At 38.5% G+C, this 14,151-nt stretch overlaps 1 pseudogene; it reads right to left on the bottom strand.

The window, feature by feature from the left end:
- Positions 1–977: 977 nt before the first annotated feature.
- LOC143651017 (USP6 N-terminal-like protein pseudogene) lies at positions 978–13,772 on the bottom strand (annotated as a pseudogene).
- Between the last annotated feature and the right edge of the window lie 379 nt (positions 13,773–14,151).

Consider the following 14,151-nt stretch of genomic DNA (forward strand, 5'->3'; position numbering starts at 1 on the left):
TTTCTTTGGTTATGATTGACATCCATGAACATAGAATATCCTTCCGTTTATTTAGATCTTTGATTTCTTTTAGCAATGTTTTGAAGGTTTTTTTGTGTGTAAAAGCGCTTAAATCTTTGGTTAGATTTATTCCTAGATATTTGATTCTTCAAGTTGCTACTGTAAAATGAAGTATTTATTTATTTCTTCTTTATATTGTTCATTGTTGGTGTATGTAAACACTATTGATTTTGGAGTGTTGTTCTTATGCCCCACCACTTTGCTGAATTGATTTATTAGTTCTAGGAACTTTGTTGTGGATTTTTTTAGGACTTTCTGCACAGAGGATCATCTCATCTGCAAATAAGGAAAGTTTTAGTTCCTCCTTTCCAATTTGAATGACTTTTATTTATTTTTCTTATGTAATTGCTCTGGCAAGAACTTCCAGTACAAACCTGATTAACAGTGGTGATTGTGGGCATCCTTGCTTTGTTCCTGATCTTACAAGGAAAGCTTTCAGTCTTTCACCATTGAGTATGATATTAGCTGTGGGCTTTTCATATGTGCCCTTTATCCTGTTGAGCAAGTGTTTTTATCAAGAAGTGGTGTTGGATTTTTTCGAATGCTTTTCCTGCATCAATTGAGATGGTCATGTTGCTTTTTTCCTTTACTCTGTTAATATGGTGAATTACATCAATTGATTTTCTTCTGTTGAACAACCCTTACATACCAGAGATAAATCACACTTAGTCATGTTGTAAATGTTGTTTAGTATGCTGTTGGATTTGGTTTGCTAGTCTTTTGTTGAGCATTTTTGCATCTATATTCATATAAGATATTGGCCTGTTATTTTCTCTTCTTGTGGTATCTTTATCTTGCTTTTGTATGAGGGTTACGTTGGACTCAGGATAAATTAGAGAGTGTTTCCAGCTCTTCAATTTACTGGAAACATTTAAGAAGAATTGGTGGTAAGTCTTGGAATATTTGGTATAATTTCCCTATGAATCCATCTGGTCCTGGGATTTTTCTTTCTTTGGAGTTTTTTTGATTACCAATTCCTTATTGGTTACTGGTTTGTTGAGATCGTCTATTTCTTCTTCAACTAATGTTGGTAGTTTCTGTGCTTCCAAGAATTTGCCTGTTTCCTCTGGGTTATCTAATTTATTGGTGTATAGATTGTCATAGTATCTGTATTAGCTAGGGTTCTCTAGAGAAACAGAATCAGCAAAAAATATCCATAGCTATAAAATTTATAAAAGTGTCTTACATAACCATGGAACATAGAGTCCAAAATTCAGATGGCACGCTATGAAGCTGATGACTCCGATGAAGGGTCTGGATGAACTCCACAGAAGAGGCTCGCATGAAGCAGGAAGAGAGACTGTTTCTTCTGAATCCTCCTTAAAAGCCCTCCAGTGATTAGATTAAACATCACTCATTGCAGAAGACACTCCCCTTGGCTGATTACAAATACAAACAGCTGTGGATGCAGCTAACATGATCATGATTTGATTCTATGAAACATTTTCATAAAAAGAGGCAGGCCAGCATTGCTCAACCAGACAAACCACCTGGCCAAATTGACACATGAACTTGACCGTAACAGTCCACCCCTTGTCAATTTGGCAGTTATATACATCACCTTAAACCATATTTAGTCTCTAAATAGAAAACAATAAAAGACACATTTTTTTCCTTACCTAACAATGCTCAACTGTTCCACATACAACTGGAAACACATTAAATCTCCCCAGAATAGGGTGCAAGTCCTTGGGTAATATTCATTCTTAAACTTGATATCTTATGAATTAATAATATAAGATGAACAAAACTGCATTACAGTCCTCATTTCTGTAACTGATCACATGGTTGTAGCTCATATTGATCACTACCTTTTCCCACTACTCATTCTATGTTCCCTTTACCCTCTGCAAGCACTTCAACTGGCCATGGTTCTTCACCTGGTAGGGTGACCAAAATTTTCATTTGTGAAGTTTCAGAGCCATTGGTAGTCCTTTCTGGATTAGGTTGTTGCAGTTTTCCATTGATTTTAATCACAGGGCATGGTAGTACTAAAAGACACCCTAGGGGGATCCCCTATATTCCAGGAAAACTCTTCTTTACCTCCATTGTGTAGCTGCAATCCTATTTTCCCTTGATAGTCAGGGTCAATCATCCCAGCCAGTAAAGTAATCCCTGTCTTTGCTTGTTGATCCAGGGGCATGAGTAGCCAAAAGTGACCAGGTGGCAGCCTCAGATTCCAGTTCAATTGAATCATTAATGTTTCTCCTGGTGGAAGCACTCCCCCTTCTGGAACTAAAACCAACAGAGCTCTAGGTTACAGGGACAGGAAGCAAGGATTTTCCTAGTGGATTGCTAGGGGTAATAGTGAGTGGTGCCACTCCCATTTTCACCCCTTGATTCCTGGACCCATGGATGCTGGCTATGGGAGACACAGCACCATACAGAGGGTGCTGACTCAAACATACACAGCTTTCTGGAGAACATTACCCCAGCCCTGCAAGGAATTGCCACCTAGCTGGCAGCATAATTGAGTTTTCAAAAGGCCATTCCACCGTTCTATCAATCCAGCTGCTTCTGGATGATGGAGAACATGATAAGACCAGAGAATTCCATGAGCATGTGTCCATTCCCACACTTCATTTGCTGTGAAGTGTGGTCCTTGATCAGAAGCAATGCTGTGTGGAATACCATGAAAATGAATAAACCATTCTGTAAGTTCACAGATGGTAGTTTTGGCAGAAGCCTTGCATGCAGGGAAAGCAGACTCATATCCACAGTAAGTGTCTGTTCCAGTTAGAACAAATTGCTGTCCCTTCCATGAGGGGAGTGGTCCAATATAATCAGCCTTGATGAGTGGAAGTCCATGTTGCTCAACCCATGCATAACTTCCATTCCGACCGCCATGACCACTTTGTTCATGAGCCCATTGGGTAGTGACAGGAGTTGCTGGGAAAAGAGTCTGATTGGTATCCACAAAATGGGTATCTTATCCACTTGATTATTAAAACCTTCCTCTGCTGAACTCACCCTCTGGTGCACATTCATATGGGACACAAATACCTTAATGTTTTTAGCCCACTCAGAAAGGTCTATCCACATACCTCTTCCCCAGACCTCCTTGTCACCAATTTTTCAACTATGGTCTTTCCAAGTCCCTGACCATCCAGCCAAACCACTAGAAACAGCCCATGAGGCAGTATACAAATGCACCTCTGACCAGTTCTCCTTTCAAGCAAAATGAACAACCAGGTGCACTGCTCGAAGTTCTGCCCACTGGGGGGATTTCCTCTCACTACTGTCCTTCAAGGACACCCCAGAAAGGGGTTGTAGTGCTGCAGCTGTCCACTTTCAGGTGGTACCTGCATATCATGTTGAACCATCTGTAAACCAGGCCCAAGTTTTCTCTTCCTCAGTCAATTCACTATAAGGAACTCCCCAACAGGCCATAGCTCTGGTTTGGGAAAAAGAAGGTAATGCGGCAGGTGTGGAGACCAGGGACTTTTGCATCACTTCCTCATAACTTACTTGTGCCTTCAAGACCTGCTTTGGCCCTATATCATCTATACCATTTCCATTTTATGATGGAGTGCTGCTGTGTGTGTGCCCAAATTTATGGCTTGGTGGGTCAAACAACATCCAGCTCATGATAGGCAACTCAGGTCCCATGGTAACTTGGCGGCCCATGCTTAAAGGTTCAGCCTCTACTAAGGCCCAGTAGCAGACAAAAACCTGTTTCTCAAAAGGGGAATTGTTATCTGCAGCAGATGGTAAGGTTTTCTCCAAAATCTTAAGGGTCCACATTGCAATTCTCCCAGGGGCAATTCTCCTAGGGGCCTGCCAATTCTCCAGACAACATCTCTATTTGCCACTGAAACTTTCAGAACCATTGGATCTGCTGGATCATATGATCCAAGTGGCAGGGCAGCTTGTACAGCAGTCTGGACCTGTCACAGAGCCTCCTCTTGTTCAAGTCCCCACACAAAATTAGCAGCTTTTCTGGTCACTTGATAAATGGGCCGGAGTAGCATGCCTAAATGAGGAATATGTTGTTACTAAAATCCAAAGAAACCAACTAGGCATTGTGCCTCTTTTTTGGTTACAGGAAGGGCTAGATGTCACAACTTTTCCTTCATCTTAGAAGGGATATCTCAACATGCCCCATGCCACTGGACACCTAGAAATTTCACTGAGGTGGAAGGCCCCTGTATTTTTATTGAATTTATCTTCCATCCTCTGACACACAAATGACTTAACAATAAGCCTTGAGTAGTTGTTACTTCTTGCTCACTAGGTCCAATCAAAATAATATCATCAATATAATGGACCAGTGTGATGTCTTGTGGGAAGGAAGAATGATCAAGTTTCCTGCGGACAAGATTATGACATAGGGCTAGAGAATTGATATACCCCTGAGGTAGGATAGTGAAAGTATATTACTGACATTGCCAGCTGAATTAAAACTGTTTCTGGTAGTCCTTACTAATGGCTATTGAGAAAAAAGCATTGGCCAGATCAATAGCTGCATACTAGGTACCAGGGGATGTATTGATTTGCTCAAGCAATGATACCACATCCAGAACAGCAGCTGCAATTGGAGTTACCACCTGGTTGAGCTTACAATGATCCACTGTCATCCTACAAGACCCATCTGTTTCCTGCACAGGCCAAATAGGAGGGTAGAATGGAGATGTTGAGGGATCACCACCCCTGCATCCTTCAAGTCCTTAAGAGTGGCAGCAATCTCTGCAATTCCTCCAGGAATCTGGTATTGCTTCTGATTTACTATTTTGCTAGGTAAGGACAGTTCTAGTGGCTTCCACTTAGCCTTTCCTACCTTAATAGCCCTCACCCCATGAGCTAAAGAGCCTATGTGGGGATTCTGCCAGTTGCTCAGAATGTCTATCCCAATTATGCAATCTGGAACTGGGGAAATAACTACAGAATAGGTCCAAGGGCCCACTGGACCCACTGTGTGAAGGATCTGAGCTAAAACTCCATCAATAACCTGTCCTCCATAAGCCCCTACTCTGGCTGGTGGACCAGAGTGATGTTTTAGGTTCCCTGGAATTAATATCACTTCTGAACCAGTGTCTTATAATCCCTGAAATATTTGCTCATTTCTTTTTCCCCAATGCACAGTTACCCTGGTAAAAGGCTGTTGGTCTCCTTGGGGAAGGCTTGGAGGAAGAGTAACAGTATAAATTTGTGGCAGTGCAACAGGGTCCTCCCGCAAAGGGACCTGGACCCGCACCCCCCCCCCATTCAAGGGGCTCTGGGTCTGTAAACTATCTCAATTCTGGAAATTAATTAAGGGGCCATGACTGTGTTTTTGTCATTCAAATTAGATTTCTGTTCACTTGACCTAGAACTCTTTTGTTTATACAGTTCAAATGAGAATTTAGTAGACTGCCTATCTATTGTACTTCTAGGCACCCCATGATCTACTAGCCAACATCACAAGTCTCTGCAAGTCAGATTATTTTGACTCCTGCTTTGAGTTTGCTGTCTATTATGATAGCCATGTCCACCTTGGCTTTGGTGAGTAAGTGCTGCCACCTGGTTTCTGCCATCTCAGGATTCGGCCATCCCCATCGTGTTTAAGGATTCCAGCTCAGTGACAGCTGTTTCCACAGCAGTATCTGACCTACAGAGAATTGCAACTACAGAGCTCTTCAGGGATGATGGCACTGTCTCACAAATTTACTTCTCACTGTTCTGGTAAAAGGTGTATCCTCCAGACATTCCTGGGATGTAAAAGCAGGCTTTCCATGATAAATCCCCTCTACCATTCCAATCTCTCTAAGCCTCTGGATTCCCTCATCTACATTATACCAGGGCAGTTCTGGCATTTCAACCTCAGGTAATGTCAGCCACCTTTTGATCCATATTTCAACCAACCATCCACACAAGCTCTTAATGCCTTTTCTAACCCCTTGAGCTATAACATTGAATGCAGAATCTCTGCTTAATGTGCCCATATCAATGAATTCAGCTTGATCCAGCTTTATATTTCTCCCATCATTATCCCACACTCTTAAAATCCATAGCCACACATATTTCCCTGATTTCTGTCTATATAAATTGAAAAACTCACACAATGCTTTTGCAGTATAATGTACCTCCTCATGGGTGATACTTTGTACCTCACCTTTAGGGGTCTGTTGGGACTTTAGTTTAATTCTAGGTTTGGAAGAAATGAGGGGTGGTGTGGGTGGACCATGAAAGGTATTAGAAGTATCTTCCAAGCCATTTGCTTCAGGGCATTTATTTGCAGTTTCATCTGGTGAAACAAGATTAATCACTCTAGAGATTAATACCTTCAGGTGGAGATTGGATGGCCAACTCCTCAAGGCAGGCTGGAGGTAGGGTGGCTATGTCCTCAGGACACAGAGTTATCTAGAGAAGACTCAGCATGACCTAGGATTTCAACGTCTCCACCAACATCATTAGCAATCCACATGTTGCCATCCCATTATTCAGGGTCCCATTCCTTTCAAATCAATGCCTGCACTTTAATGGCAGACACCATGCAAGACTGAGATTTCAGTTTATGTCGTAAAGTTGCTACTCTAGCAATAAGATTCTTTGTCTGATTTTTGGAGATCTAAAGTCTACAGCTACAGGAAATAAGATTTTCCTTCAGGACACTCATAGAAACATTTACATCTCTCAGACAGCACCTAAAATTCTCATCTGAAGCCTTAAGCCCATCCCTTTCACTCATTAATGTATACAGTGTGTCTAACAACAACTAGCCAATATCTCTATAACTCCTATTTCCACAAAACTCTGTAAAGGTGTCCAAAGCATTATGCATTAGAAGAACCCAATGGTGATATTTTGACTATCTTTTTGCCAACTCACCCCACGGATTGGCAGTATCATTCTGATTAGGGGAATCAGAATCCTTAATGCCTTTGAGTCCAGTCAGAGTAGAAAACCAATTGTAAAAACCCATTTTTAAGACTCTGTTTCTTAAGAACCACTCCTGGTACCAGCTGTATTAGCTAGGGTTCTCTAGAGAAACAGAATCAGCAGGAAATATCCATAGATATAAATTTTAAAGTGTCTCACATAACACTGGGGAGGAATATAGAGTCCAAAATCCATAGGGCAGGCTGTGAAGCTGACAACTCTGAAGAAGGTCTAGATGAATTCCACAGGAGAGGCTCGCCAGCCAAAGCAGGAAGAGAGACTGTTTCCTCTTTTATAGGACTCCAGAAACTTATCAAGACCCATCCAAATGGGTGGAGACATGTTGTCACCTAATCCAGTTTAAAAACCACTCTTGATTAAATCACATCTCCATGCCAATGGTCTGATTACAGTTTCAAACATACAGTATTGAATAGGAATTATTCTGCCTTTATGAATAAAATTAGATACAATTTACCTAATTGTAAAGTAATCATGTTAAAACACTGAATGAAGCTGCATCTGAGCTATAGGTTTTTGTTTTGTTTTGTTTTGTTTTTGTTTTTGTTTTTTTTTACTGTTATTACTTTTATTTTTCTCTATATTAACATTCTATATCTTTTTTGGTTGTGTTGCTAGTTCTTCTAAACCGATGCAAATGTACTAAGAAACGATGATCATGCATCTATGTGATGATGTTAAGAATTACTGATTGCATATGTAGAATGGTATGATTTCTAAATGTTGGATTAATTTCTTTTTTTCCGTTAATTAATAAAAAAAATTTGAAAAAAAAAGTAAATGGATTAAACTCTCCAGTTAAAAGGCAGAGATTGGCAGAATAGATTTCTTAAAGTATGACCCAACTACAAGCCGTCTGTAAGAGAGTCATCTTAAATTCAAAGATACAAATAGATTGAAAGTGAAAGGATAGAAAAAATATACCATGGAATTCTAGTTTGTTAGCTGCCAGAATGCAATATACCAGAAACAGAATGCCTTCTAAAAAAAGGGAATTAAATGAGTTGCTAGTTTACAGTTCTAAGGCTGAGAAAATGTCCCAGTTAAAACAAGTCTATGGAAATGTGCAATCAAAGGCATCCATCCAGGGAAAATTTCAAGAAGGCCGATGAAGATCAGGGTTTCTCTTTCAAGTGAGAAGGCACATGGTGAACACAGTCAGCGTTTCTCTCTCAGCTGGAAGGGCACATGGTGAACATGGCGTCATCTACTAGCTTTCTCTCCTGGCTTCCAGTTTCATGAAGCTCCCTGGGAGGCATTTTCCTTCTTCATCTCCAAATGTTGCTGGTTCATGGACTCTGCTTTGTAGTGCTGCAACATTCTCTGCTCTCTCTGAATCTCCTTCATTCTCCAAAATTTTTCCTCTTTTATAGGACTCCAGAAACTTATCAAGACCCATCCAAATGGGTGGAGACATGTTGTCACCTAATCCAGTTTAAAAACCACTCTTGATTAAATCACATCTCCATGCCAATGGTCTGATTACAGTTTCAAACATACAGTATTGAATAGGAATTATTCTGCCTTTATGAAATGGGATTTTGATTAAAACATGGCTTTTCTAGGGGACATACATCCTTTCAAACCAGCACAGAGGTAGTACCCAAAAGAAAGCTGGGGTGACTATACTAATATCAGTTAACATAGACATTAAGTGAAAAACAATTACAACAGACAAAGACAGTCATGATATACTGATAAAGGGTACAATTCAATAAGAAGATATAAATATGATTATATTTATATATAATTATAAATATATATGCACCTGACAGCAGAGACCCAAAGTATATGAAGCAAATACTTTAAGATTTGAAGGGAGAAATTGATGATTCTACATTAATAGTAGGAGATTTTAATACACTGCTCTTCAATAATGGATATACCATCTAGTCAGAAGATCAGTATGGAAATATAAGATATAAGTGATACTCTAAATCAACTAGACATAACAAATATACATATAACACTTCACCCAATGAAAACAATATCACCCAATGAAAACACAGGAATCATTCTCCAGGATAGCCATATGTTATATCAAAAAATAAGTCTCAATAAATTAAAAATCATTGAAATCATATGATGTACATCCTCCAACCACAAGGCAAGGAAGTTAGAAATTAATAACAGAGGGAGAAAGGGAAATGCATAAATATGTGGAACCTGAGTATAATATTAAACAACCAGTGAATTAAAGAGTAAATCACAGGAAAAACTAGGAAATATCTTGAGGAGAATGAAAGTGAAATGCAACATAACAAAACTTATGAGATGTAGAGAAGGCAGTTCTGAGAGGAAAATTTATAACTCTAAATGTTTACATTAAAAAAGAAGACTTCAAATCAGAGAACTAAGCTCAAAACTGGAAGAACTAGAAAAGCAACAGCAAACTAAATCCAGAGTAAGCAGAAGGAAGGGAATAATAAAAACCAAAGCAAAGATAAATAAAACAGAAAACAAAAACATAATAGAAAGTGCAACAAAAACAAAAGTTGGTTCTTTGAAAATATCAAGAAAATTAACAAAGCATTATCTATATTGATGAAGAAAAAATAAAGAGAGAATACAAATAAAAAATCAGAAATGAAAAGGGGGACATTACTACTAACCTTTCTGAAATAAAAATAACTATAAAATGATACTGTCACAGTCAGGTTCTTGTGTCAACATGGCCAATTGGTTTGTCTGGTTGGGCAAGTGCTGGCCTATCTGTTATTATGAGGACATTTCATAGAATTAAAACATGATCATATCAGCTGCAACTACAGCTGATTGTATTTGTAATCAGCCAGGGGGAGGGTCTTCTGCAATGAATGATGTTTAATCTAATCACTGAAACCTTTTAAGGAGAAGTCAGAAGAAACAGTCTCTCTTCCTGCTTTGGCTGGCGAGCCTCTCCTGTGGAATTCATCTAGACCTTCTTCAGAGTTGTCAGCTTCACAGCCTGCCCTATGGATTTTGGACTCTATATTCCTCCCCAGTGTTATGTGAGACACTTTAAAATTTATATCTATGGATATTTCCTGCTGATTCTGTTTCTCTAGAGAACCCTAGCTAATACAGCTGGTACCAGGAGTGGTTCTTAAGAAAGAGTCTTAAAAATTTTTTCCTCAAGATACTTTTAGCAATTTGGGGCACCCTGCCCTTCCAGATAAATTTGCTTATTGGTTTTTCTATTTCTGAAAAATAAGTTGTTGGGATTTTGATTGGTATTGCATTGAATCTGTAAATCAATTTAGGTAGGATTGACATCTTAACTATATTTAGTCTTCCAATCCATGAACACGGTATGCCCTTCCATCTATTTAGGTCTTCTGTGATTTCTTTTAGCAGTTTTTTGTAGTTTTCTTTATATAGGTTTTTTGTCTCTTTAGTTAAATTTATTCCTAGGTATTTTATTCTTTTAGTTGCAATTGTAAATGGGATTCGTTTCTTGATTTCCCCCTCAGCTTGTTCATTACTAGTGTATAGAAATGCTACAGATTTTTGAATGTTGATCTTGTAACCTGCTACTTTGCTGTACTCATTTATTAGCTCTAGTAGTTTTGTTGTGGATTTTTCCGGGTTTTCGACGTATAGTATCATATCGTCTGCAAACAGTGATGGTTGTACTTCTTCCTTTCCTATTTTGATGCCTTGTATTTCTTTTTCTTGTCTAATTGCTCTGGCTAGAACCTCCAACACAATTTTGAATAATAGTGGTGATAATGGAATCCTTGTCTTGTTCCTGATCTTAGGGGGAAAGTTTTCAATTTTTCCCCATTGAGGATGATATTAGCTGTGGGTTTTTCATATATTCCCTCTATCATTTTAAGGAAGTTCCCTTGTATTCCTATCTTTTGAAGTGTTTTCAACAGGAAAGGATATAGAATCTTGTCAAATGCCTTCTCTGCATCAATTGAGATGATCATGTGATTTTTCTGCTTTGATTTGTTGATATGGTGTATTACATTAATTGATTTTCTTATGTTGAACCATCCTTGCATCCCTGGGATGAATCCTACTTGGTCATGATGTATAATTCTTTTAATGTGTGGTTGGATACGATTTTCTAGAATTTTATTGAGGATTTTTGCATCTATATTCATTAGAGAGATTGGCCTGTAGTTTTCTTTTTTTGTAATATCTTTGCCTGGTTTTGGTATGAGGGTGATGTTGGCTTCATAGAATGAATTAGGTAGTTTTCCCTCCACTTCGATTTTTTTGAAGAGTTTGAGGAGAGTTGGTACTAATTCTTTCTGGAATGTTTGATAGAATTCACATGTGAAGCTGTCTGGTCCTGGACTTTACCTTTTGGGAAGCTTTTGAATGACTAATTCAATTTCTTTACTTGTGATTGGTTTGTTCAGGTCATCTATGTCTTCTTGAGTCAAAGTTGGTTTTTGGGTCTTTCCAGAAACCCATCCATTTCATCTAAATTGTTGTATTTATTAGCGTAAAGTTGTTCATAGTATCCTGTTATTACCTCCTTTATTTCTGTGAAGTCAGTAGTTATGTCTCCTCTTCCATTTCTGATCTTATTTATTTGCATCCTCTCTCTTCTTCTTTTTGTCAATCTTGCTAAGGGCCCATCAATCTTATTGATTTTCTCATAGAACCAACTTCTGGTCTTATTGATTTTCTGTATTGTTTTAATGTTTTCAATTTCATTTATTTCTGCTCTAATCTTTGCTATTTCTTTCCTTTTGCTTGCTTTGGGATTAGTTTGCTGTTCTTTCTCCAGTTCTTCCAAGTGGACAGTTAATTCCTGCATTTTTGCCTTTTCTTCTTTTCTGATATAGGCATTTAGGGCAATAAATTTCCCTCTTAGCACTGCCTTTGCTGCATCCCATAAGTTTTGATATATTGTGTTTTCATTTTCATTCGCCTCGAGGTATTTGCTAATTTCTCTTGCAGTTTCTTCTTTGACCCAGTCGTTGTTTAAGAGTGTGTTGTTGAGCCTCCATGTATTTGTGAATTTTCTGGCACTCTGCCTATTATTGATTTCCAACTTCATTCCTTTATGATCCAAGAAAGTGTTGTGTATGATTTCAATCTTTTTAAATTTGTTAAGACTTGCTTTGTGACCCAGCATATGGTCTATCTTCGAGAATGATCCATGAGCACTTGAGAAAAAGGTGTATCCTGCTGTTGTGGGATGTAATGTCCTATAAATGTCTGTTAAGTCTAGCTCATTTATAGTAATATTCAGATTCTCTATTTCTTTATTGGTCCTCTGTCTAGATGTTCTGCCCATTGATGAGAGTGGTGAATTGAAGTCTCCAACTATTATGGTATATGAGTCTATTTCCCTTTTCAGTGTTTGCCGTGTATTCCTCACGTATTTTGGGGCATTCTGGTTCGGTGCATAAATATTTACGATTGTTATGTCTTCTTGTTTAATTGTTCCTTTTATTAGTATATAGAGTCCTTCTTTGTCTCTTTTAACTGTTTTACATTTGAAGTCTAATTTGTTGGATATTAGTATAGCCACTCCTGCTCTTTTCTGGTTGTTATTTGCATGAAATATCTTTTCCCAACCTTTCACTTTCAACCTATGTTTATCTTTGGGTCTAAGATGTGTTTCCTGTAGACAGCATATAGAAGGATCCTGTTTTTTAATCCATTCTGCCAATCTATGTCTTTGATTGGGGAATTCAGTCCATTAACATTTAGTGTTATTACTGTTTGGATAATATTTTCCTCTAACATTTTGCCTTTTGTATTATATATATCATATCTGATTTTCCTTCCTTCTACACTCTTCTCCATACCTCTCTCTTCTGTATTTTTGTATCTGACTCTAGTGCTCCCTTTAGTATTTCTTGCAGAGCTGGTCTCTTGGTCACAAATTCTCTCAGTGACTTTTTGTCTGAGAATGTTTTAATCTCTCCCTCATTTTTGAAGGACAATTTTGCTGGATATAGGAGTCTTGGTTGGCAGTTTTTCTCTTTTAGTAATTTAAGTATATCATCCCACTGTCTTCTAGCTTCCATGGTTTCTGCTGAGAAATCTACACATAGTCTTATTGGGTTTCCCTTGTATGTAATGGATTGTTTTTCTCTTGCTGCTTTCAAGATCCTCTCTTTCTCTTAAAGCTGTGATCTGGCTCATCCCCTGACAGTATCCAACTTCCGTATTATAAATAGAATACACAGCAAGAACATGGAATAAGGATTGTTGTTTAACTCCATATCTGTCTCTAAACATAATATGGTCCCTAAATGTGTGGTTGACATCAAGGTCAATTTGTCTGATATCAGGTGAACAACCCCGTGCTCTGTGTTTTAGTTTATTATAAAGGTCTCTCATTTCTTCTTTCATTTTAGGGATCTCAAGCAGTAAAGCCCAGACTTCTCCTCTTAGTTGGAGAGGTATTCCTTTGTAAATTCTCCTATGAAACTTTTCATTGTTCTTATATTTTTCCCATCTTTTCAGCATTTTCAGCCATTTTGTAGTTCTTTCAATTTCAAGGTGCTTTTGTTGTTCCATAACTGCATTATGATATGGGAGCTCTTCTTCATGTAAAAAGCCAAATCTATCTGTGACTTTGTAAACAAGGTAATCAGCATCTTCCCAAGGCTCAATCTCTGCACCTTCTCGTCCTCTGTCATATTTAGCAACTATTTCAGCTCGTTCCTGGGCAAGTTTGACTGCTACATCTTGGTCTGAATTCATGACTGAAAATGTCTCCATATGTTGTCCAAACCAGATACTAAACCAAAATGTTCAGTCCAAGGTTTCTCAGAGGAATACATGTCCTCCGGACCGTCCCGTCAGCGGAGGCCTGGGAGCAGCCCGAGCCGGGACTTGAGGAGCCGGTCCCGCACCGCCGAAAAGGTCCCGGCGCGGCTGCGCTGTGCTGCACTGCGGCAGCTCCTGCAGTGCCCTCCGCCCCATTGTTTCCTTCCCTTAATCCATTTACTTTTAAAGTCACTATTGATAATGCTGAACTTTCTTCTGCTGTTTTGCTTTTAGCCTTTGTATGTCCTATGCCATTCTTGTTCCTCAATTCTTCCTTTAATGCCTACTTTTCTATTTATTTTATTTTTGGAGGTTGTACCTTATTGAGTGACTTGTCTTTTCAATCTGGATATATTTTTCATCTATTTTCCTGTGGTTACCATGAAGTTAAAATCTAGCATCTTAACTATGTAACAATCATATTTGGTTTGGTACCAACTTAATATCAGCAACATACACATATAACAATGTGTGTCCAAATTCATG

Source organism: Tamandua tetradactyla, chromosome 11 (assembly GCF_023851605.1).
Source record: "Tamandua tetradactyla isolate mTamTet1 chromosome 11, mTamTet1.pri, whole genome shotgun sequence".
Taxonomy (NCBI): Eukaryota; Metazoa; Chordata; class Mammalia; order Pilosa; family Myrmecophagidae; genus Tamandua; species Tamandua tetradactyla.